The 25,832-nt window shown below is 44.7% G+C and overlaps 1 long non-coding RNA gene across 6 annotated transcripts in view; it reads right to left on the reverse strand.

Annotated features, from left to right (window-relative positions):
* LOC126639522 (uncharacterized) overlaps window positions 1-25,832 on the reverse strand; it is a 130,403-nt gene that overhangs the window by 73,147 nt on the left and 31,424 nt on the right. For 2 of the 6 annotated variants that reach the window (XR_007628826.1, XR_007628822.1), the window contains exon 2: window positions 17,363-17,730. This is a non-coding gene — a long non-coding RNA (uncharacterized LOC126639522). Of the gene's footprint in view, window positions 1-16,026; window positions 16,130-17,362; window positions 17,731-19,607; window positions 19,674-23,254; window positions 23,520-25,832 lie in introns of those variants that run through there. The other 4 variants (XR_007628828.1, XR_007628827.1, XR_007628821.1 and 1 more) reach the window with 4 other exon arrangements.

Below are 25,832 nucleotides of genomic sequence, written 5' to 3' on the forward strand. Positions count from 1 at the left end.
AGAACTCCACCTCTTTGGCTGAGGTTCAGGATGACTACACTTTTACTGTAAGTGTTTGGTAACTCAGAGTCACATAACCCTCTCTGCCCACTTGGGGCCACGAGATGCAGATTACAAGCTACAAGAAATGTTTCACACACACACACACACGCCTGGCTGAATCTCTGTCCAAGGGAGGACAAAAAACCTTTAACAAATTAAGCTGCCTTTCCCATTTAAGTAGAGCCTGATCGCTATTTATTTAACAATTTTAAAGTGTTATTTTAGCCTTCCTGGTTTGCGTGTGTTGAGAGACTGTTCCTGGGACAGGAGCCAAAGTTGCTTAGAGCAACCTGGCAGCCAGAGAGAGAGGGAAAAACAGGATGGAAGAGTGGAGGAAGAAGATGTCAGAGAAAGGCTTTGCTGTGGGGATGGTCACTAGTGGCCCCCAGCCACAGAGCTAGAGGGAGGCAAATATAAAACTGGGGACAACAATGGGGCAAAAGAGCTGGGGTGGAGAGCTGCGTGTGCTTCGTCACCTTTTCGGGAGTTGCTGAAGTTCCTTGCTTTCAGCACAACAATGCCTTGCCATGAGCAAGGGAGATGAGCAGGTGAAAGCAAAGCTATGGCAGTGCTGCACACGCCAGCATCCACCCCAGGAGGAAGCCACAGAGCTCTCTATGGGCACCACCCAGTCAAGGTGATGATCCTGCCTGAGAGACACTCTCACAGGAAAACTGACCAGAGGCTGGATGACCCACTTGGGCACAAATGTTGTTTGGTATCTACCTGCTCAAAATGCCCTTCAGCACCAACAGCCGTGGGACAAATCCATCGAGGGAAGAAAACAACATTAAACATCTCCCCATGGGCATCAGACAAGTCCAAGTCTGAGGTCCTGCATCCTACTGCTCCTGCCATCATTATACTTCTAGGTCAGCCTCCAAGAATAATTTATGGAGCAGGCAGGCAGAGGTGAGATAGATGGTGATGAAACAGGATGGATGCTGCCCCCAAATGAGCAGCTTTCCTGTCTGAATCGGGGGAAACCCACCTGGTACCCACTGACAGAACTTTGAAACACAGAGCTGGGACCACTGCCAGCCCTGTCCACACTCCCAATGTCAGCCTTCTACTGGTAATGCAAGATGCTCTCTTTCACCTGTATTGAAGCACACTGAAGCACTTTTAACCACCAGATTCCCCCAATGAGCCTGAGGGCTCCTCATCCATGGTGTTTCAAAGCATGGGTGCAGCCTCCGGCTCACATAGCCCAGCACCACTGCTGCTGTTGACCCAGACTGGTCAGCAGTGAAACCCTAATGGCTTTTCTCCACCCACAGTACAGGTGGAGGGCAAAGTGAGAGGGAAACTTGGGGACCCACTGACACTCAATTCCTCTTCCAACACATCCCTCTTTCCATTAGACGTGGGCAGGTAGAAGGATGGCGGCAGACGTGGAGTCCCCTCTGGAACAAGCATGAGCAGACTCTTCCACGTGGCTTTTCAAGCCCAAGCAGAGAGAGGAAGAGTGCACATGCCAGCAAGAGCCCTGCTACAATGCTGTGGTGGGTTGGCCCTGGCTGAAGACCAGGTGCCCCCTCAAAGCCACTCTGTCACCTCCCTCCTCTCTCTCAGGGGAGAAGAGAAAATAGAACAAAAGGCTCGTAGGTGCAGATAAGGACAGAGGGAGATCACTCACCAGTTATTGTCTTGAGCAAAACAGACTTGACTTGGGGAAAATAGTTTAATTTTTTTACCAATCAAATCAGAGTAGGATAATGAGAAATTAATATCAAATCTTAAAATACCTTCCCCTTACCCCTCCCTTCTTCTGGAGGTCAACTTCACTCCCTATTTTCTCTCCCTCCTCCCCATCAGCAGCACAGGGGGACAGGGAATGTGGGCTGCAGTTAGTTCATCACCTGTGTCCTTGACATTCCTTCCTCCCCAGGGGGAGGACTCCTCACACTCCTCCCCTGCTCCACCATTGGGTCCCTTCCACAGGACACAGTCCTCCAGAAACTTCTCCAACATAAATCCTTCCCCACAGGCTACAGTTCTTCACACACTGCTCCAGCACGGGTCCCTTCCATGAGGTGCAGAGCAGACTGTTCCAGTGTGGGTCCTCCACAAGGTCACAAGTCCTGCAAACTTGTCCTAACTCCTCCATGGCTCAATTTACCAGTCTCTCATGCTGTCACATAAAAGCTGTGAATGTTTCTAAAAATGCTGACCACTTAAAAACCAAAGGTATTCAGAGAAGATCTGAAGTGATACCTTTGTATGAAGTACTAATCCCACGAAGCCACCAAAGCCAAGATTCCATCCTTACATGTAATTCACTCACTGCTGTTATTAAAATAGCAGATCTTAGTTAGTTGCTACTCTATATAAAGTTAGTTGCTATTTGTTTGTCTCCCTTAAAAACACTTTAAAAATCCTTTTTGCCAATGTCTTTGCAGTGCTCCCTTTTACCAAACTTTCCTCTGAAGTCCAGCAGTTGCTGGGCTCTGCATTTCCCCATTTAAAGCTGATGCTGTTGAGTCACCTGTACAGCACCATGGGATTTCAGGAGTGCAGCTTGGAGTGTTCATCCATCGAGCTTCACTTGGTGATCACTCCTTTATTTGGTGATATTACATGGGAGATAGGAACTGTCTGGGGATTTGATTTCTCCCCAGTGCAAGCCCCAGCCTGTTAGCCTTGATAAGGCAATGAATAAGCAAACTGCTTGTTCTCTTCTTCACTTTCTCTGTACCCTTTTTAAGACAAATTACCATGATTCTTTTATTTTTTAAGCAATCTAGATCAACACAAGTCAAGATTCAGTGCCAGCATGTCACACATATCACAAGCAAGCATAGCAAGCATTTTTTTTCCCCAGGGGAATTTTAGCATCAACAAAATTAGAACTGAAGCCTGGATCTTCCTAGCAAGGCTTACATCTACATCCTCCAATACTGCAGACACTGACGCTGTGCTCTGTGCTGTTCAGGGATGCAGTAAGTCAAGGGAACCCTGCAAACCACTGGGGAAAGCTCTGCAGCCTACAAAAACTGGACCAGGCGTATCCAGTAGGTCTACCTATCTATAATCTTCCTCTTTAAGGCACTTCTACATCCTCCAGTGATTTTAAAACCCAGCACACACTGTTTCAGCTTTTGATGCTCTGCATTCTCATTATCAACCAACCAATACCAGAATATCCTTTCTTCTTGCAGTAAAACCCCTTTTTTTCCCCAGGGGGTAGAGCTGGTAGGACAGAACAGACAAGGCATTTGCCATTTCATTATAAACATAAGTATCAGCTTGAAGCACTGAGGCTTGCACAGCTCCAGCACATTCCCATCAGCTGCAAACACCAGCCCAGTAACATCCCTGTCAGTCTGCAGTTTCAGGGGTATTTGGTTCAGCATCCGCAGGGAAGGAAATCATCAGCTTACATCACAGCAGAGAGTGACCAATTTGTGGTCAACTGAACTACTCCCAAGAGCCAAAAATCCTAGTGCATTGCAGTAATGTCGGAAATTCGGATTCAGAACATGCTGAGACACTCAACCTCAGCAGGACTGACAGGGGCAGAAGCGATGCCAAAATCTGGATGCAAGGACTGCAGGAATGCTGGGCCAGGAGGGATGTCAAACAGACACCCAGCCCTGAACCCTCTCTTGGCTTGTTTGTCTTCGTGCTGCTCTCCAAGGCAACGTGGGCAGAGCCTTGCCAAGAGCAAGCAGGACTCAGCCACAGTTCCAAGAGACGAGCACCACTTGCCCCACCATCCAGGAAGGGCTGCTGTGCTTCTAACAAAGAGGTTTCTAATGCTTTTTGGGTCAGCTCCAGCATCACTCATTCTCCTTCACCACCACCACCAGGAGCTGGAACCTACGCTTTGAGAAATGCCAGCCTACCCCGCTGCTACCAGGCATGGCAGAGATGAAGCACTGGATGATGGTGTCCAGGGAAGCACTTCCCTGTATGCAATTTTAGTACTGTCATTGGACATGGAGTAACATCATGTGCTGCACTCTTCACATCCTGGATGTCTAAAATCTGCTATGTTCCCTTCAAGTCTCAACTCTATCACGTGCTCAGCCTCCAGCTCCTTTCCTTGCCCTCCTTGCTCCTGCATGCCATGTGTTATCCATGCAAACTTGCATACCCATACTTTGAAATAAATCTGGAGACACTCTTCAGCTTTTTCTGAACTAAGAGAAGTTTCTTGTCCTAGCTCACAGTATGGGCACACAAGTTGTGGCTACACAACAGACCACACAATGAGCTGCAGCACAGTCAACACCAGGAGAGCAAAGATATCTGGCCCCAAAAGTACTGCTGAAGATAGCATCCCATCAAACCATGGCCTGACACCTGTGGGCTGTTTTTTTTCTCTAGGTTTAACATATGCAAATCTTCCAGCTATTCCTTATAAGTAAATTTTCCCAAATAGAAGCTTCATCTTCCCAAGACGCCTGCTTTCCTGTTTAAAATAGAGGGGCTGAGACTGGATGTTGTATTTGAAATGAGGTCTTATAAGACAATGAAGTTTGAAGAGATGGAATTAATTAGCTTTGCCATTTTTCTGTGGGCTCTTCCAGATCTGCCTTTCTTGTAACAGCATCTGACTGGCAATTCACAACCAGCTTGTGATTCACTGCAGCTCACGGATCCCTTTCTGTAGTTAACCTGCTCGTTTTGAGAGTTACTACTCATTTTAGGTATGTGCATCCATTTTCCAAGAGTGCTTTGCACTTGTCTTTATTGAATTTATTTTTCTTGTCTTTAAACTACCTCTACCTGCAGCTCATTAAGGCAACTGTAAGAGTAGATGTTATTACCTAAAGTACCTGTCATGTCCCTGGATGCATTTCATCTTCTGCATCCTCTGCAGTCTACCATCTAATTTGCTACTGACCCTCAAAACGCCTTCCTGACCCAACAGAGAACTATTTTTTTTTAGCTTCTTAAGTACCGACTTATGATGATGTCATCTTCAGCACATTTCCCGAGTTTGTTTACTGAGCTGTTGGGATTTCCTCAAGAACTACTCAACAGCTTTCAGCACTTTTTTTTGGTAAAGTCACTAAAATGAGACCTGGTATGATTGCCTAGTAGTTCTGCAAGCTCTCCATCCTGCTCCTCCACAACAGGAGGTATCACAGCTAAGATCTGGCAACTCAAGACAATACTTCAAGTTACTTGAAATTTTCCTTCTAGTCGGATCAAGCAGATCATCCAGTCCACATTCAAGATTACCATCACCATTTTCCAAGTCCCACCTACTCAGATGTCTCTCCATTGCTGTTTTCCTTGGCTAAACTAAGACTTCAGGGCTGCAGGCGTATACAAAGGAAAGCCCATGCCCAAAGGGTTAAGACTTGTTATTTTTATGATCTTTAAATCCCAAATATGATTTCCACTTTTGCTGGTTTCATCTGGGATAGAGTTAATTTTCTTCACAGTGGCTAGTATGGGGCTATGTTTTGGATTTGTGCTGAACACAGGGTTGATAACAGACAGATTTTTTGCTATTGCTGAGCAGTGCTTACACAGATCCAAGGCCTTTTCTGCTTTCCGTGCCGCCACGCCGGCAGCGAAGTTGAGAGTGCATGGGAGGCTGGAAGGAGACACAGCCAGGACAGGTGACCCAAACTGACCAAAGGGATATTCCATACCATAGGAACCTGCTCTGTATATAAAATGGGGGGGAAAAGAAGCAGGAAGGGAGGTTTGGAGTGATGGAGTTTGTCTTACCAAGTAACCATTATGTGTGATGGGGCTCTCCTGGAGGTGGGTGAACACCTGCCTGCCCATGGGAAGTGTGAATTAATTCCTTGTTTTTCCTTTCTTGTGTTCATGGCTTTTGCTTTCCTTATTAAGCTGTCTTTATCTCAGCCCACGAGTCTTCTGGCTTTTGCCCTTCCAGTTCTCTCCCTGGTCCTGCTGCTGGGGGAGTGAGCAAGCAGCTGTGTGGTACTTACCTGCTGGCTGGGGTTAAACCATGACACACTTTGAAAAGAGAACACTTAATTTAACAGACACAGTGGCTCTGACAGGTAATGCAGGGTTTTGAAGGAAATTAAAAAAAAAAGGAAGCAAGGGGAGAAAGAAAAATAACACTTCCAGAAAGTTTTCCGAAGGAAATGACTAATCACTTGTTATTAAATGATAAATCACAGTCCTCAGGAAGTGGCATTGTCTGTGTCTATTTTTAATGAAAAAACACCCCTGTCAGTGGCACAAAGGCTGAATGGGACAGTGGGAGTGTTCACTGGGAGCCATCATCTCATTCCTGCTATTCCTATCACTTATCAGCAACCAAAACAGGATGAAAAGAACATGGTCTAGAGAAAAAAAAAATTGCAACCAGGGCAACAAACAAGGGCTACTGCTCTCCACGGACAGCAAGACAGGAAGAAACACTAGTGACCAAGTAGAGGAACCAGATCCTTTGGCTTTGCTTGTTTTCCATGTATGAGGGATGCACATGAAGCCACCAGGAAGCAAATCTGTGCTGATCTCAATGTCCACATTGAGGTTTAGGTGACTTCCCACATGCACTAACATTCTCTGTGTCCCCAAGATGTGGATACATTGGGCACAAAGCCACATGAAATCTCGGATTCTTTTCCCTGGGGTCTGCCACCAAGACAAGACAGTAATTAGCCTCATTTTATGCTGATAAATGAGTCCCAGATTCCTGTGGAAAACTGACTCGCCAACTGGGAGTAGGCACACAGTGTCAAGGGAAGGGAAGCAAAAGACAGCAGAGTTGGCTGGAGGGTCAGCTACAGGCACAGCCTCAAAACCAAATCAGAAGGACCACAAGCTCCCAGACACCCAGCCATCATGCACCAAGCCTCCTTGCACACAACTTCTGGCATCTTGTGCCAAGCCCAACCAGCTCCCTAGTCCCAGACAAGCACTGCTGAGCCCGAGCCACAGAGTTCAGCTGCAGACCCGTGTTTACCATGCTCTCAAGCCAACTCTGTCCCAAAACCACATACCCCTGCAAGCTTTTCAAACTGCACCAGCAACAAGCAGGAACCTATGGCTGATGTGCTGAAATCCAATGCATTAGGCCTAATTTTACCGTGAGGGTGACCAAGATTGCTCAGGAAGATTGTGGAGTCTCCATCTGTGGAAATATGCAGGAACCATCTGGACATGGCCCTGGACAACTGGCTGTAACTAACTACCAGATCAACTCCATAGGTCCCTTCCAGCTTCAGCCAGCCTGTGACTCTGTAACTGCAAAGCAATCCTGCATGTTAAATTAGCTTTCACTGACCTGGTGCAAAAAACCCAGTAATTATTCAGCTTCTCAACTATTTCTAACATTCCTTCCATAGATGAGGTTGAAGCTTTTTTTCCCCCCTTCCTTTTAATAGGAATGCAACCCCACAGTTCGCAGCAGATTATAAAACATGCACACACACATCACTCTTCCAAAACAGTGTCTGAAAGTGTTTGTTTGATTTTTTTTTACCCTCCCACCCATAAACCACCACCCTGCTGGTCTCATTCATTGTGTGGCATTTTGCAACGAAGCGTAAAAATGGTATTAATCATAGCTCTGAAAAAATACAAACTTCTCTGAGGTTTGAAATAACCATTTGGAAGGAAAACTTCCAGGAGCCAGAGGGACTGACAGGGCTGGAGACTGAAGTCCTTGTTTTCAAAGGCCAAGTGTATCCCAATATATCCCTTGGACAGCTGCCTCAAGCCACAGTTATAATACTTTATTCTTCAGCTCAAGTAGCAAGAAGGAGATTTGGTAAAAAATCAGGACAAACACCTAAAGAGAATGGGGAGGTTTAGCAGGCAAATGTGTTGTAAATCTAACGAGAGCCTTGAGCAACAACTACAGCTTCGATGAGGATGTCTGAAGCCTCAGCTGCCTCTTTTCTCCAGGATACTGCACAGGTTGTGACCAGAATGACCAGGTAAGGGCACCCGCCCCTCACAGGCAGCACCAGAAGGCCATGTGCCTGCACTCACCCATGGCATAGTGCTGCTTCAGCAACAGGCAGAAACACAGAGATCTGCAAAGGCTTTGTCAAACAATGGAAATCATTATCATATTTATGTTTTCTGGCCACACAACACTGGAGAAAATCACCTCCTACATAAATCAAGCTCTTTGTCCACCTCCGTAGATTCAGTGCTTCTTGTGGAAGGGGAGCTCTGTCAGAGTTGGGAAAAAACGTGAGGCTCTTTTTTAAGATAAATGTTTTAGCATAGATTTGCCAAAGTCTTTAGAATCCCTCTGCTTTGGTGGCAAAACATTAATCATTTAAACACCTCCTTTTAAATTAGGAAGGGCACTAAAAGAAACTATTGAAAGAGAAAAAGCATCAAGCTCGCCACCACCACCTCCAACTAAAATACTGAGATTTTCTCCCGAACTTCAGAAGTGGTTTCAGCAACCTGGAAATGAGAAATTTACCTTTTTCTTACCTGTCCTTCCCTCACATTTTCTCCTCTACCATTACTCTTCCAGGCACACCAGTCATTCTGGTACAGAAAGCCCCAGGATGCTGCAATCAGGAGCAGCAGTGGTGTAAGCAGTTGAAAAGCATTTCATAGGGCATGCCAAACATTTTGTGTTTACTGTCATATTAGCAGGATGGGATGGGATAGGGTAGGGTAGGGTAGGATAGGATAGGATAGGATACAGTAGTCAGAAGAGACCTATAACCATCATCAAGTTCAACTGCAAGTACTCTGTATTAGAAGAGCAAGGGGAGAGAGAAAGAAAATAATCAATGATTGATCTTTATTCTTCTTTCTAATCAATAATCTCAGACTCTTGTTCATGCTGAAGTTCCCTGCTTATTCAAAGCAGGTGTGCCTCTGCCAGTCTCAGCTACCGATGCCACTTCTTATCAGCATGTTTCATTCTTTCCCATTCTTTCAAGAGCTCTGCAAAGTGAAATAAAAGGATATTATCTTCATATTTAAGAGGCAAAAAAGGCTGTCAGAGATAGGTCTACCTCATTATTGAGGCTTTTGCAAGAGAAAGCAGCCCAAGATCTAATGCTTTCTAAACAAGCTCCATCAGGGGACCCCAGCTCCTTCAGCAGCAGCTGGCGAGGGGGCAAGCCTCTGTCCTGGTATTGAGGTGGCCAGATAGAAGCACACACTTGGAGACACATCCCTCTCTTCCATGCAGATGTACAAACTTCAGATGACCAGTCCAAATTTGCAAAGATGTGTAGGGCCAGGGAACATCACCCATTTACTTCACACCACAGCTCCTCTTGGGCATCCAGCTCAACCAGCCAAGCTGAAGCAGATCTCTGCACTGATCTGAGTCTCCAGTGCAGCTGTGTAAGCACTGGAAGAGTGCAACCTTATGTCTCTCTAAAAGGTGCTTAAATACATCCTGTTCTTCAGGGGAAGGAAAAAAGGACGATTAGCAACTCAAACCTACATGCCAGCTGATCCAGTGACCGAGTGCCATCCTCTGATAGCTCTTCTAGACTGTCATGAACTTTAAACTTTTTTTTTGTCTCCTATTCCCAGCAGCTCCTAAACAGTGTGAGTTAAATATTTATAGAAGAGTCACTGTTTGTTTAAGTTTCAATCCATACTTGCTGACGTCCAATATGCCCAGATCCCAAAATGACAGCTGATTACAGAAGAGCCTGAAAACACAGCAGAGGGGACCCTGACGCTTACCAGACCTTTCATCTGGACACTTTCTCCAGTGGTTGTTTTGGGGAGCCTTTCCCAGCTTCTTTGAACAGAAGAGGAACTGTAGCTCTTGCTAGCTAAGGTCCACACTTAATCAGATGCTTTGGCACAGCTCTATGCAATGACACAGAGCCACAGGTTTTGGGAGGCTTCCACTGTGCTCCGGAGCCCACTCCTCGCCAGCTTGCCACGAGGCAGTTGGATTGCTGCTGGAAATGCAACCCAAGGCACCCAAGCTGCTGCACAGTAGGTACTAAATCACAGTGAGGACACCCCAACCACCTGTGCCACAGGTGGGGCACAGCACAGTGTCACTCCAGCTCAACAAGTCCTATCCTCACCTGTCTCTTCTGGACTCAGCAACAGCTTTTCCAACTTACCACAGTGCCCACTCCAGTGGAACAACAAAGTCCTCCCATACATTACAGAAGAATTGAGGATACCCAATCTTTTTTGCTAACTGAACAACCTGTCAGAAGTTGACAAGACACCTGTCCATGCCAACACACTATGACCACAAGCTAGATAAGTCCACTAGGTCATGCAGCAGAGGACAACAGCACCTTCTTAGGTGTGGTGTTACACAATTTCACATGCAAGGCAGGAAAAAAATACGATGTGCTTCATCCCCTAAAGTCATGTGTGGGCCCTGTTAAACACCTCTGGAGTCTACCTCTTGGAATGTAACTGGGCACTCATCACCATAAAGGAACACACAAGAGGCAAGGCTATCGAGCAGGCATAGTGCTATGCCAATACATCCCAAATGAGCATCTCACCCCATAGACCTCAGTGTCCAGCTTTGCAAGCTTCTAGAAGAACAGCAAAGGCAGGGCAACAACACCCAAGCAAACGCACTTCTCAGCATCTTCCCATGACCACCCAAGGCTGGTAATTCCCTTTGTTTATATGGTTTTGCATACAAATTCCTGTACAGAGAACAGAGCAGGTGCTTATTCACCTCATATGCATGAGCGGTTGGGATGTCTTTGCTCAAGCCCAGCTTCTTCAAATCCAGCACCTTCCTTGAATGGCCCCTTGGATGACTGCATGTTGCTGAAGAACTCAAAACCCCCTCTAAAAGCTACTGCTGTGCTCATCCCATCAAGATCAACTCTTCATCAGCACTGCAGCAAGACTTGGCAACATTGCTCTGTCCTGGGGTTCTCCAGGACACAGTAGGATTTGTCCTCCCCGGCACTGGGTGTTTCAAGGCATTTAGCCCCACTAAAACAGAATATATGGTTTCAAGCAAGAGGATGACTTTTGTCCTCAGGTGGCTCTCAAGGACAGATCTGCATGCTGCCATTCATTAGGAGTCTTGATATCCAGCGTGAAGGCCCTTGCATGGACAAAGGACCTGATCAAAATGACAAATGGCTGTGCCAATGCCACTCATGCACTCGCAGTCCGTGCTCATCCTCACACGTGTTCTCTATCCTGGTGTGTCTGTGTGCACACACATGGGAAAGTGCCTGATGAAATCCCATGGACATGCTCACGTGTACACTCACGGGAATATTAAGGACTACAGAGGCCCACCACCAGCCAGCCATGCTGGCAGATGAGATTAAAGAGGAGACTGCAACATGCAGGCTGGAAATAATGAGAAGCACTTTCATCAGTAAAACTGCAATTACCCAGTCAGCAACAGCCTTGCATCTCTGTGGAGCAAGTAAAACTACTTATTAAAGAGATGCCTTTACTGTGATCTGACTTTTAGAGGAAGGAGAGGAGTTGCCCTGGCTTTCCCATGTTTTATTTCTCCAATTCTCAGTGGAAAGACCCATTATTATAAGTGCAGGCCTCACCACACACAGCACCATGGCTGGTGGGTCTGCTGGAGTCAGCCACAGCTGGGAGGCTGAAGGCACAAACTTACAACCAAGGAGTCTTCAAAACCACAGCTGATCTGCTCCAGCATCATCCACGCAATTAGTGCCATGGGTTTACTTTACTGATGCTTCATGGAAGAAAATTTTGCTAGGGCATGGAAGAGAGACAGTTTCCTATTTTAAATCACCTGGTTCTAAAAAAGAAAAAATAAAAGAAAAAAAAGAAGAAATACAGCCCCCCTCTTCCCCCTTTTACATAAATATTGGATCTGAGCACTCTCTGCTCTTAAGAAGTTAAAAATAGGAAATAATATCAAGTCTGTGTGCTGCATCTTTTATCAAAGACTTTTATAAACATCAAAACCAGCTCCTCTGCGCTCTTTATACTTTCCTGCTGTCACTCACAATTCATAAAAAGGGTCTACAGAGATACAAAGGGTAAGGCACTTTCCAGTACTGTCACAGACAGTCTGGGACAAAAAAACAGCTTTTCCTCAAAGCTCTGAAATATAAGAGCAATTTTATGATATAATGTCACTTTGAGCACAAGAGATGAATTATAGATATTCAAAATATAATAACACTTTCATAAGTAAACAATGCTTTGCAGTGTCAAAGCTTTTCAGCAGCAGTGTCAAGCCTTTGCAGAAGGATCAACAGCACAATCACCAAACACCATCGGGAAGCAAACAGTGTGAGAACACACGTGTTTAACCTAAAGGCAGAGTCTCTCTGGCCAAGCTGCTCTGAGTTCTCTGGAGACACACATCCAGATCCCCTCTATAAACAAAGGGAGGCAAGGAGATTAACAAGATGACCCAGAAACTCCTTACACATAAACTTGACTTAGACTCTGCCATCTCTGTGAGACCTGTGATAAATCCAAACCTCCTCCCCACCTGAAAGATGAGCAGGCTTACACTCACCTATATCCAAGAGATATGAGCACTAATTAACTCTAACATTAAAAAAACACATTTGAAAGATGACAGCTGCTAGAATATTCATGACTCTTACCCACACTGTTTATATAACTGGATATGGAGCAAATCCCCTATGCAAACCCCAGCAAACCTGACAGCACCATTTAGCTGTTTGGCATCTTTTCCACATATGGCAAATTCCATAACTTGTGGTCACCACTATTTTTTTTTCCTGCCCTGCACATAAGAGCTAGGAATTTGAAGGGAGGAAGTGATAAACCCATGATAAAAAAAATTCCAGTGAACTGTCAGCATTATCCTAACCAAAAAAGAATTTCCTCCTTAGTCATCCACAGGCAGGGTAAGCCAGCTCCCCTGTGAATTACAGAAGAGCAGGGAAAAAGTGCTTATCTGGGAGATTACTTCTCTTCCTAGTACCTCAGTATTTAATTTTTAAGCAGGGCGAAGGTCAAATGAAAACCACCTGATGGTGATGCAAATGTAGCCCTGGATAAAACTACACAGGGGCCCCAGAAGAAAGAGCTGCTCTTTGCAAAAAACTTAATAAAAGCCAAGCCACGGTGCCAGTGGGGATGACGATGGCAACTCAGTATCCATTTGCCACAAGGAAGCTGCCAGATGGCAGGAGGGCACATCCACGCTCTGGAGGGGGCCAAGCTAAAAGGCACCAAAAGCCCCTGCAGCCTTCAGGAAGCCAGGGCAGTGCAGGGGGTTCAGCATCACTCAGCACCCCAGTGAATGCCCCCAGCCAGGCAAACTGTGCTGAAGCTAGACCTCTCACCTGGACTATGAAGAGAGACCCACCTTCTAGTGACACTAGGGCTGGAATGCAGCTGTGCCTCATCCCCCAGCTTGTCTACAATAATCTTTATAAATATATATAGGGTTTTTTTATTGCACACACTCAGGTCCCCTTTTCATTGCTGTCACCTCGGGTCTCTAATCCAACCTCCTGCCTTTGACACTGCAAAGGTTAAAAAAAAAAAAAAAAAAAAGGAGGCAGAGCAATTATGGTACCCTGCAAAAGCAGAGCCAGCAAAATCACAGGATCCCCAAAACATTACCATAAAATACTGCCCAAAATGGCACGTTGTGTTTCTGAACTGGGCTCCACACTGCAGAACCAGAAGATTGGTAGATGCCCTCTCATGGTGGCAGGCTGGCCCCATGGCAGCCGTTCCTGCCCATCAGTTATTGTTTGCTGTCCAAAGTCAGCAACCAGACCAGCTTGGATATGATTAAATCTCGATTAGAAACTCTTCATATCGTGTCCCGTTCGCGGCTTTGGGACAGTGCAAATCCTGCCACCTTCACCAGGAGCCCCTCCAAGGGCCTCTCGCAGCCCTGGGATGACAGCCAGCTTTGGAGGATTTACATTTTCATGGCATGAGACAAATTTCACTAAGGGTTCCTCAATATTAATCCACATAATGCTGCTCAGCAGATGGGAGCCCAAGAAAACAGCCTGTCGACACCTTCGGCTCAGCACAGAGCCCCTCAAAGTAGCATACAAGGAGTGGGGAGCCGAGAAGATACCTCTTGCTTTCCTGGCTTTAACAACAGCATGTCTTATGGTAGTTCACTGCTTCTTTGCAACCTGAAGAGCACAGTAAGTCAGCAGATAGTTCAGTATTTACTGTGCAGATGCAGATGCTCATGGAAAAATCACACATTAAGAAAGACCTTGATTCTGAAAGTATGACTATGATGCTTCAGTCAGTATCAAATTCAGAGCAATATCTTGAAGTAATAAACAGAGGATCTTTCAAGACATACTAGCAGGATTATTCCAGGTCTTAAAAAATATATAAATATTTATTTACTTATAGAAACAAACAGAAATACTGCCTTGTGTATCCCCAGTTAGATGGCCTGCAGTAAGGGCACAAAGTTTGAGTACAAATGGCATTAGTAAGTGCCCTAATAGAGGGACAGCCCCTAAGAAAAGAAAATACATGATGCAAAAGGGGTTAAAGGATTTAGCATAACGGAAGGACTGAGATCCACAACTAATTTGCTTTGCTTGGGTTGGTTCTCACTGCTGCACAATGAGCAAAAGCCAACAATCTCCAAATCAGGGTCCTTGGGGTCAGTAGCACCAGGATGAGCACAGGGGGATCAGCATCCTCCATCCTGGGGGGTATGGTCTCCTCCAAACTCCCCATGCAGGACAGGGAAAGAAAGGTTGAAGCGAAATTTTAGCATCAGCAGCTTCAGCATTTTCCCCAAGCAGAGGAAGATGCAAATCCAAAGATTCAGCTGTAAACATTTTAAAAGTGGCAAATGGAGTTTTGGCAGCTGAGAAAAGAATCTCTAAAAGCATTACTTGCATTTGCTGCCCCCAACCCTTACAAATCCTGCCTGCTGAAGTGGTCAGGGAGGGTGACCACAAACTGAAAGGTGAAACTAGTTTTAGCCCTGATTCCAAAAAAGCTGGAAGTAGTTTTAGAAACAGGAAACCATCAAGCAAGAGACAGCACCTGTAGATTAAAACCTCTTCCTTTGTCAGGCTTTGACACATTTGACTCACAAACCCATAAAGTCAAGACTCCCTTAAAAAAGCTTCATTGTCAAATTTATTTTATAGCTTTGAGGTTATTTTTTTTTCCTTTAAACCAATAAATGCTTGCAATTCCTTTATTTGCTGCCAGCTGGGGAGAGAGTTAAAAACTTTCTGCAAACCTGCAATTTCAGTGCTTGTCTGTGCTGGGCACTAAAAAAATTCCACTGGAGTGAGAGCAAGAGGGGTTAGTCATGACAAGAACATCCCTGCAATGTGCCAGGGCTGCTTTTCACTGTCATTCAACCATCCTTAATACCGACTTAGCCCATCAATGATTTTCATAATCAGTTATGTGCTTTTGAAACACACACCCACATACATAACCCTCACCAGCAGCCAAATTGAAGCATTTTGTATTTTTATTATTATTATTATTATTAATAACACGCATCTGCCCACAGACCCACCCCCTAAGGGATATTTTGATTCAACAATCTACACCCTGACTGAGAGAAAGCCCTTTCTACTTTACCAGCAAATATTTTAAATGCTGATAGGGTTTATCCTTCAATTAGCACCCAAGGATGCATCTGGCAGCCCCCTACCCAGATGCTCACGCTGACCAAGGGGAAAGACCTGAAACTGCTTACTCTCCAAAGGCTCCCCACAACTGGGCAGAATGAGACCTGTTCTGAACAAAACCTGAGATTTTTTTTTCCCCTGTAAAAAACAGCTGTAGATTTGCAACCAAAACATCGTTCTTGGCCAAGCTCTAAGTCTCGGGCCATCCCCAGGTCTGCCAGGTGCCTGCAAGACTTTGTGTGACCAGCGACTCACACCGCAAGGACCAATTCAGAACACCAGACTCAGGTTACATCTACCACGCCTTTCCTCTCGCACAGATCCGCACAATTCCGAGGGCAAGCACGCTGGGGCTGCTCTGGGTTATCCAGGTCACAGCCAGGCCAGGTTTTGTTCGGTCCAAGCAGGCACCTCCAGAAGCACCAAAGGGACTGCGGCACTGGAGCAGGGCAACTGACACTCCCATTCACTCCTAGTTACTTACAAAAGATAAAGCTCATTCCATCGCAATGTGCTGCTGACAAAGGACCTTTTCACATCTTACAGGAACAAGTGGAGAACTGGTTTGCAATGTCTTTATCAGACAGCTGGCCACAGGAAAAAAAAAAAAACAAAACCAACTTTAATATCAATGGTGTTTGCTTTAATTGTAGATAAAAAGCTCAAATGCCAGTGATCCTTTTTTCTTAGGTGCTTTAGAAGTTAGGAGTTAGTAAAACACCAGGAATTTCGGTGATGGGAAAGCTGTGTTCTGTATTCATGAGAGAGAAAAACAGTCTAGACATCTTTCCTGTTCAACCCACAAAGTAGGGCTTGGTTAAGAAAACTCTTATCTCAGAATGAAGAGCTGGTTCCAGGGGATGCCTCTGCAGCAGAGTACAAAGCCCATGAAAGCAAGTGCAGGGGTCTGACACTGCTGGGCTGAGCCTCCAGGCAGTCCTGCTGCAGAAGGTTCTGCCTTGGCACATGACCGTGCTGCACAGGGCTTGACCATGTGCCATCCCCACCAACCTGGCATGATGCTGCTGTTCACCAAATCCCCAGGGTCAGCTGCAGCCTCTCACAGGCACAGCAAGCCTTTATGAGACTTTGCTTCGATCTTGATCCTCAATCTTTGTCTATCATTTCCATTTGGCCTATAAGTCGCAGTCAAATTCAAGAGTGAGGCAACTGATTTTGCTTCCCCCTGAACATGCTGTACTCACCAGGCCCCCCCCCCCCCCGCATTTCCTTCCTTTGATGAAAACTGTGCTTACAAAGCAAGAAAATGAAACTTTTAATGGCTCACAAATGCTGAGGGGAATGCAGAATAAATGTATAAAGCATTTTCATCCCTTTCCCTTCAGCACCTCCTCTTTGTATAGTAAAAATAAGTAAGTTAGGTACAAAGAGCTGATTTTTTGTCCACCCCACAGAAGGAGCGATCTGTTCACCAGCACGCATAAGCATTTGACCAAACCAGCACAAGAGCCAAAAAGGATGATTTTCACAGCAAATTGATACCCACAAACACAGCTGCCCAAGAGTCCGGGAGGATCCAGGAGGAGGAATAAGGAGCAGCAGATCCATGTCTCTCCTCACATACAAGGCTAAGGTTGGGTATCAAAACCTTTAGGAGAAGCTGACACCACTGCTCCACACGAAACTACATCTCAAATTGGGTCTGACCCAACAAGGAAAAGCCACCTTTGGAGCATGGCACCAAGGACTTTGGAAGGTCTTACCTTTAGCAGATGCTAGTAAATAAAAAAAAAAAATGATTGAACTACTGAAGATCAAGAAAGCAAACTGGCTAGTCAATGAGAAAACCATCTACATACCTGCTGTACAGGAGTGCTGCTACTCTGGAAAAGCTCTGGGAGAAGAAAAAATATCTTCCAGCTAGGTAAAGGAATGGCTTCATCTCCAAAAGATGACTGGGGAGGTATTCCAGTAAGTGACCAGTACACTATAATCCTCAGGACAGAGAGGCTTCCTTCCCAAATGGCACACGGTGACCCAGGAAAAAAACAGGGTAAAAAAATGGTAGGAACTTGAAGATGCTTTTATCCACAGCCAGCATTCTCCAGAGGGCTTCATGGGTCTGTATGTCCATGCATCCCATGATCCCAAAAATCCTTGGAAGCTACCGAAAGGATCTCACTGCCAGGCTGCTCCAAATGTTCCTCCAGGCCAGTGGAGTTGGGACCTTCAGAGAGAGAAAAGGGACAGGCCATTACAAACAGCTCTTACTATATTGGACGAGGTTTATTCATGTGCAAACTCGTATCTTTTGATTTATTTTTGCTCAGAAGGAAGCTTTTATGGTTTTTTTGGTTTTGCTTTAACTTGTGTAATTTATTTAAATGAATGTCACAGTGAGCACAGACAAAACATGGGGCCACCACCTCCAGATGCCTCACAGGTGCCAGGTGATGTGAGAGGAGGACAACAAGCCAGTAACTGGAAAAAGTTCTCACCTAACCAACAGACCTTTCCAAAACTCTCTTCTTTTTTGTCAGATGAAAGTAGACAGTTTTCCTCCCTTATCTTTTTTTTTACCTCTTCTAAAGCTACTGAGGTATTTTCTCTACCAGCAAGAGATGATGGAGAGGGTTGTAAGGCAGCAGATCCATGGGACCACCAGCCTCCTGACTTCAGAGGAAAATGTCTATCCCCCATCAGGAGAATCACACCATCAGGAATCTGCATCAAAGTCTGGCCCAATCCACCAGTGGAATCCTATCCCTGACACAGCAGAAACACTCAGCTATTGAGTACAACAACCCACTGTGACCTCCGGCCAGGCAGAGCCAAGCTTCCCACCATTACCTTCAGAGAAAGTAAACACATCCCAGCAAAGTGGCTCAAAACAACCAGGGGATTAGTCATAACTAGTACTTGATGTATATAAATGCATCATAATCTGGAGGGGTTTAGTAGTTTGGTTTTTTTGGTTCTTTTAGTCTGATCTTACTAATTGTGCTGGGAATAGAGTTGCTGGGATTTTTGTTTGTTATTTTAAAATACGAAAAAACTGTTGCATAAACACAGGTAAGTGCCAAGCCCGGAAATAATGCCCAGCAAGCACTGAAAGGAAACTCAAATAACTCTTTGCTCGACACTGCTTTCTAGTTCATCTGTAAAAAAATACAGCAGAGAGCAGCTGAGAGACAAAAGGTGGGTTTTTTCACTTTGTTTTAGCTGCAGCAGCACAGGAAGGTGATAACATTGTGTAATGTAACCGAGCAAAGGAGTAATGAAAGTGCAAGCAAATAGATCAAATAGCACAGGGTTAAGGAAAAGGTGTGATAATCATTTGTTTTGCTAATTGTGTCAATAAAGTCCTATCTATCCTCAAACAGCGGAAACGTCATCCGATATTTAAAAGGAAAAAAATCAAGTGAATAATTAAATCTACAAAAATACATCATTTTTTCCCCAGATGTTCTCTTTAAAGGGTTGATTAGGAGAATCATGTTTATTTTAAATAAAATTCCACTGACTTTGATCATGTTTAAATCACCTCAAGTACAAAACCTACTTTGCATCAAAAATTCCTCCTCCCTTGAGAAAACAATAAAAATTGCCTTCTCTGCAGGAAAGATGCAGCCCTGCCACAACCCAAGCTAACCTGGTTTGTGGTGCCACCAATGGGGCAACACCATGACCCATGAAAATCTCATGTCTTTGCAATGTGCTTTTGTTGCTACAAAGCCCAGTATGCAAATCAGTACAGGGCAACTGGAAGTCTGCAAATTCATGGAAAAAGAAATCTGAATTTTCTTGTCCTTGCTTCTAATGTTTTTCCAGTGATGGGGAAAGTTGGGAAATGAAATATACCCCAACTTCCCCCCAGGTAAATGAGCTGAAGCTGAAGAAAGTCTGACCCAAAACTCTGAGTTGATGAAAATATTTTGGAAAAGGATCTGAATCTCCCAAAATAGCTCCCATCCCACTAATGACACAGCCAACCTCAGCCACTCTGACAACTATATGACATTCAAAATGCCTGTAAAACCTATTTCTCTATGGCAAGAATACGACCCTCAAATTCTTGAGCTCTTTTCCCCATAAACCAGTTACCTGTAAAATATGACCACGCAAACAGAGATGAATCCCTGTCACCAGAGAAATGAGTCTTGCCTCACTGACCCAGCCCCTTGTCATGCTGTGCCCAAAGCAGCAGCGGGGCTTTTATTCCCAGCTCCACCACAACTGTGTCAACATGTACTTTGCTCACTTCTCCTGGGAGGCAAGCCCAGCAGTCCTCACTGTCCAACAGGCAAAAACATAATTTCTGTGTTTTCTTTCTTTTGTATCTCCCCCCATCTCACATACATGGCACCACTCACATCACTCCCATCATCTGCCTTCAAGCCCAGCTGAACAGCAGCAGGAGTCAAGGGCTATGGAAGAGCTCAGTGACCACCATCTTGCACGTTATGCTTTTACAGTCATATTTTTACAGTCAGGCTTTTCTAGTCAGATTGTAACAGATAAACCAATGACAGACAATTAACGTTCATTTTGAGCATCTTCCTTCATGGTGTGGAGGATCCTCAGCACCTTCCCCGCCCCTGGATGTAAGAAGATACTATCTTACTGCTTCCCAGTTCAAGGTGTAAATGAAATTCAATTTCTTGTGCCCAGCACATGCCTGAAAAGTTTCCAGTTCTCTGGGCTCTACTTTTAAAATGCACCAAATTGTTAAGACTAAGTACATTGCCTTCTAGGAAGATTCCGACTCCATCTCCAGCTCACTCCACTCCAGGCTCTCAGCAGCCTTCTGCTTCCCCTTCAGACTGTAGGATCTTCCTTGCAGACAAGTCCATAAGTATTGCCTAACACCAACAGTTTAGGTTTTGCCCTAAATAACTCACTTAAGGTCATGAAGTACGTTGGCAGGAAAGCCACGAAGAAGATCCAGATTTTGCAAGTCATGGGCCAGCACTTGGAAAACACATCCATCTTCCCCATCCCTGGCCAAGAAATTACTCCATTACTTGTACACAACAAGGGTTGAATCATTTGCACAAAGAAACACCACGAGCTGAGCACGTGTCCAGCTCTGAGCAAACAAGGCATCACCCTCAACCCAGAGAGCAGCAACCTGAGCCCGTGGCTCCTCTCCAAGGGCAGCAAGAACCTGTCAACATGAGCTGTAGGAAACTAGCAATGAGAAAAGTGTGCCCCGTAACAGAAGAGACCCCAAATACTTAAGACTTGCTCCTAATTAGTTAAAAAAAATGGGAGGAAGAGAGAAGAATAAGGAGTCCCATGTGTTAAAATTTTGACCGTGAAAGAGTCCCAAGTGCAATGGCTCATTTAAAAAAAAAAAAACAAAGGATGTTTTCTGTGCCTGTGTTTTCTTATTTTAAGGAAAGGGCTGTTTTTTCACTTCAACATGTTCATTACAACCCAGACATGTGATTTAAGTGCAGTAAGGGACCTGTTAAACCTCATAATCATTGTAGTAAGCTCCAGCAGTGACTTTATTATGGGCAAGAATGAAACCAGGAGCATTCATTTCTGCTGCTCCTGCCACCAGGCACTGTGGGCAGTGTGTCCTCAGTTAGCCAACACCAACATCCCCTCCCAAGCACAAGGTGAACATCCCAAAATGTCTTGGCTACATCCCCACGCAGAAGATCTCTAGGTGCAGAGACTGCTTATCAAACTCAATGCTACCCAGCAGAGGAAAAAAATAAATAAAAAAAGGAAACAATTCAACTTTCCTGATTGTTTTCATAAATCTTACAGTTGCAGCTGTATTTGCTGAAAGGCAGAAGTTTGCTACAGTGGGTATCTCAGCTACCACAGTGGAATAGACTTCTCTTGGTTTAGTGAGTCAAAGCAGGCTCAGCACCAGGGCTGGTGGAAGGAAGAGGGCAGGACCAAACCCAGACTGTCTCCTGCAATAATATCCAGATCGTGAATCAGTTCAAGCCACCTCCAAAACCTCTCCCTGTTCTTAGGCATGAAATTTTAAAAGAGTTATAGACTGAACCTGACATGGTAGTTGAGAGTGGCAAAATCAGGGGTTTCGGGTCAACAGGATCTGTGTTTCGTACCAGTGAGGAAACATGAACTTGTTTACTTCATGGAATTATGGAAGGACAGGGGTTAACAGGCTCTTCTACTATGTGCCTATAATGTTTACATCCTTATAACAGAGAAATAAACAAACCCCTAAACTGATATTATTTCTACTCCCACACAAATGAAAAGAAAAAGTAAAGGCTGCTGCTCCTTTTTGTTCTCACTCAGCAACACCAAGTTCTTGAAGTAACCTGGCTGCTTTTGAGGGCTTCACAAGTTTGGCCAACGTCCCAGGCAGTCTCTAGAGCTGGGGCGTTTGTTCCCAAATCAGAAAAAAGCAGCAACGGCCAGGACATTATTAATGAGGGGAGGGCACTTCACAGATGCTCCACCAGCCTGTTACCAGGCAAAGACACATGAATGTTTTAGGAAAACAAGATGAAGGCCTGAACAATTTACCTTGCCTCACCCTACCATTTTTCATCCTAAAAATCAATTCCTTCCTGGGAAGTCCAACCAAAAGGAAAAGTTGGAAAAAGACAAGCACAGAAGGACCGCCTGGTAGATTGAGAACTCCAACCTACATTCCCCCCAAAAAACACATTGTTTGGTAATGCATAAAGTGCAATCTAAAAAATGCTCCCAAGAACTCTTGTAATAGTTTCCCAAATAAAGTGAACATTTTAAAATGTAAGTCTAGCTATTCTATTGAAGGTGTCATCACAGTAACTCGTCACCCTCACATCCATCCAGGACTCTTCACCCACACTCATATGGGTCTGCCAACCACCCTAAACCAACACCCAAGTGACCAAGGGGGTGTATATTTACAGTTCAAGTTCTCACACAAAATGCAGGTCATGACCATGCTACTTCAACTTCACATAATTACTCCAAATGAGGATCACAAGCTGGGATGCTACGATTTGAAGGGTTGCTGAGATGCCTTACAATTAAGCCCATTCTTTTAAACGTTTTTGAAGACAAAAAGCAAAATCTTAAGCAGATGTTACACAATCTGACATTTTAAGCACCTAATGTCACCTTGGAACATTTTCAAAGTAAAATCTAATAACCTTATTCTCCACCTGCACCAGCTGACACAGATATATTCAGAGGAAAAAACCTAAAAACATTCCCTAAGGAGGAGGGGGAGAGACACTCTCCTGATAAATGGCAGACTGTTACATAGAAAAGACCAGAGGAACAAACTCTAAGACAAATATTAACTATAGACTTTTTATAGTATTCAAGACAGGAATGTTTCCCAACTTGGTAGGTGTTAGTCCAAAGAAAAATCACTTTATTTCATGCTATCGACATCACCTCTAACATGGAAGAGAGCATTCTACACATCCTCCTCTTTGAGAAAGATGCTTACAATTAATTCAAGAGTGTCATTCTCAAGAGATACTGGCGTGCCTCACCTGGAAAAACTGAAGGGTCACAGAAAAACAAAGTCTATTAAGAATGACCATTTCAGCCCAAACCACTTTCAGCTCAAACAATGGCTGTACTCCTTTTGAGATGCAATCAGGTTCCTTTAGTAGGAGGAATATCCATCTGACCACTCAGAGATGCTCCAAAAGTGTGGGATACTCAGTAACTGACTCATTCAAAGAAGACCTGTCTGATCTCAGTTCCCAAACACTGCTCAAATGGGATTCACATGAGGGGAAAATCAGACTTACAGATCCAGGCAAGTGGATGCAGTAATGCAAAGGACAAGCACTTCATGCCTCCTGCTCTCCCAGGACTGTGGATTTTGCCTTCAAAGCTGTTTTATAGAAATGCTGGTCCCCAGGCTAAGCTTGCAGAGATATGTTGTGACCCTACAAGTGTAGGAGAGAATGGATTTTGGATTTTTGTTTATTTGTTTGTTTACTTGCTTGCTTTTTTAAAGTAGGCTTTGAATTATATCAACAATCTCTATCATCAACTTCACCTACCAAAAGAAAAGTCAAGATCTGTGCACCAAATGAAAGGCAGGTTCCTCCCACACTTGGGAGAGGGAAGGGCCTTTCCATCCCACTGTTCACCCCCAAGTGGGTACCATTTCACCTCCCATGCTGCCAGAAGGCTCACTCAAGAGCCTCTTTCTTTTCTCTGGTCCTCTGTGCAGGCACATGGCAGCAAGGAAAGTGACAGCTCTCCCACCATCCCATGACTAGCTCCAAAGACCTGCAGGAGCTCTCACAGGTATGACATGGAGTTGCTGCTCCATCCCAATATGCAGCCCAGTGCCAGGCTCCCTCACTGGGCACTGCTGTGATTCACAGGAAAGTGGGAAACTTCGCTGCTACCTCAGTTCGTGCCTTGGCCAAATTGACCTGCAGCTCCCCACACCTGGCTTGGTCCCCACTAACCATCTCAGCTTCCCAGAGCAGAGCTCAGTCTGAAGCCTGCAAACACTTTTTGCTACATTTATTTATGATTTTTAGTCTGCAACATTACTTACTAGCTTACAATAAAAGGAAAGAAAAATCACTACACCAGCTGCAAAAATAATCCTCCTGCTCATTATAGTTTCATTTCTTTATCTAAGACCTATTCTTTAAGCCTACAGGATCTAGGCTGTCACCACGCAGGCTAAAAACATGCTTTGTAGTCAAATAAATGCTGAAATTCTCATAAGACTACATCACTCCAGGAACAAAGGAGTTGTGCTAAAATTATAAAAGTGGCTAACAGAGAGATTAATTGGATGCTATTAAAAAAAAAAAAAAAACAAACCACAAAAACAAAAACCAAACAAACCAAATCAAGACACCATCCCCTTACTTTTCAAAGATAAAATCAACAAACTCCAGGCATCTCCTTTGCAGTTGTCATTTGCTTTCATCAACCCCCCACCATCGCAGCCTTCCTCTATTAACTGGATTTGCTCTTCCCTCTGTTAATCCATCCATGCTGCCCCTGCTTCAGCTCCAAAAAGGTAAAGTTGGGATGACTGGGTTGGTCCTCTGAAGGCACCAGTGGGACAAAAATTCAGGTCAACGGCACCAGTGCTGGTGAAGTTTGATCACTGTGGCACTGGACCAACACAGCTCCATCCTCACAAATGCCAAATTGATCTGCTGGCCCAGTGAGGCCAAAAGCAGACATTCCTGAGCCCACTGCTCCTCTCTGGGTTCCTCTGGACTTCAGCTTCTCAACCCAAAGGAAACCACACGCTGCTCTTGCTGGGAGCATTCATCGTGGGTAAAGCAAATCAGCCAAGAAGCAGCAAGGGGGCAAGGGCCAAGAAGGGAAAACACATTTTTTAATGACCATAAATCACCCCTTGGAGGACTGACACATTTCCAGCTTAATATCTGGTTCCTTTAAAAGCTGAATCCTTGGTGGCTGCCTCCTCATGCAAGAATCAGACAGAAGCCCAGTGGTAATGACTTTCCCTGTGCACTGTCACACTTGGCTTGAGGTCCAAGTATCCCCGCAGAGCCCAGGAGAAGCCCCACGTGCTCCGGGGCTGGCACAAGGCTCCGCAAAGGCAACTAAGGTGAAGATTTCAAAACAGCTCTGGGAATAGCAGTGGAGAAGCATTTTGGCAGATTAGGCTCTGTTTTCCTATTACTTTTTTTAAAGCTCCTACTTGTTAAGGGCACATGTTCAATATTCTGTAAATAATAATAACACAGTGTGTGTTTGCCATTAAACCAAAGCCCATGGAATAAACTTGACTCATTTTGGCTGTCCAATCCAAATAAATGCCTGCCCTGATATTACAGGCAGCTTTAATGGGCAGCTCAGTGAAGTCACTTGGGCACAAGCTCAGGACCTTCTCTGAGGTGAAAGAAAATACTATTATTAGAAAAGGTTTTGTAACAGTGTAGGACTAGGCTTCATCCAAACATAGATATTGCATTGGTTAAATCAGCATGGAAAGGTTTTATTTATTGCATCATACAGTTACACTATAAAGTTACAGTCCAGGACTCATTTTTCCACTAATATTCAAGAGAAATCCTTTTTCTGCTGATGCGAAGATTCCCATCAAGTACTGCACTCCAGCTCTACCTACCTCATCCTGTGTGTTTCTGAAGGAATGTTTTGCTCAGTCTCTCACTCACAGAGCACTCCCTACCATGAACCAGTTTTAGTTCTCCTGAACAAAACCAATTCAGTCTTACCAAGTCACTGTTCCTATCACTCTGCTTTTACCTCATTCTTGGTGATTAGTATTGCAGCCATATCAAGGGGGAAAAAAACCCAGAAATACAGAAAACAAGACCCCTGAAAACACACCTGGCTCCTGTATAACCCTCTCCA

This window comes from Myiozetetes cayanensis, unplaced genomic scaffold, assembly GCF_022539395.1.
Source record: "Myiozetetes cayanensis isolate MyiCay16 unplaced genomic scaffold, myiCay2020 scf1, whole genome shotgun sequence".
In the NCBI taxonomy this organism is placed as follows: Eukaryota; Metazoa; Chordata; class Aves; order Passeriformes; family Tyrannidae; genus Myiozetetes; species Myiozetetes cayanensis.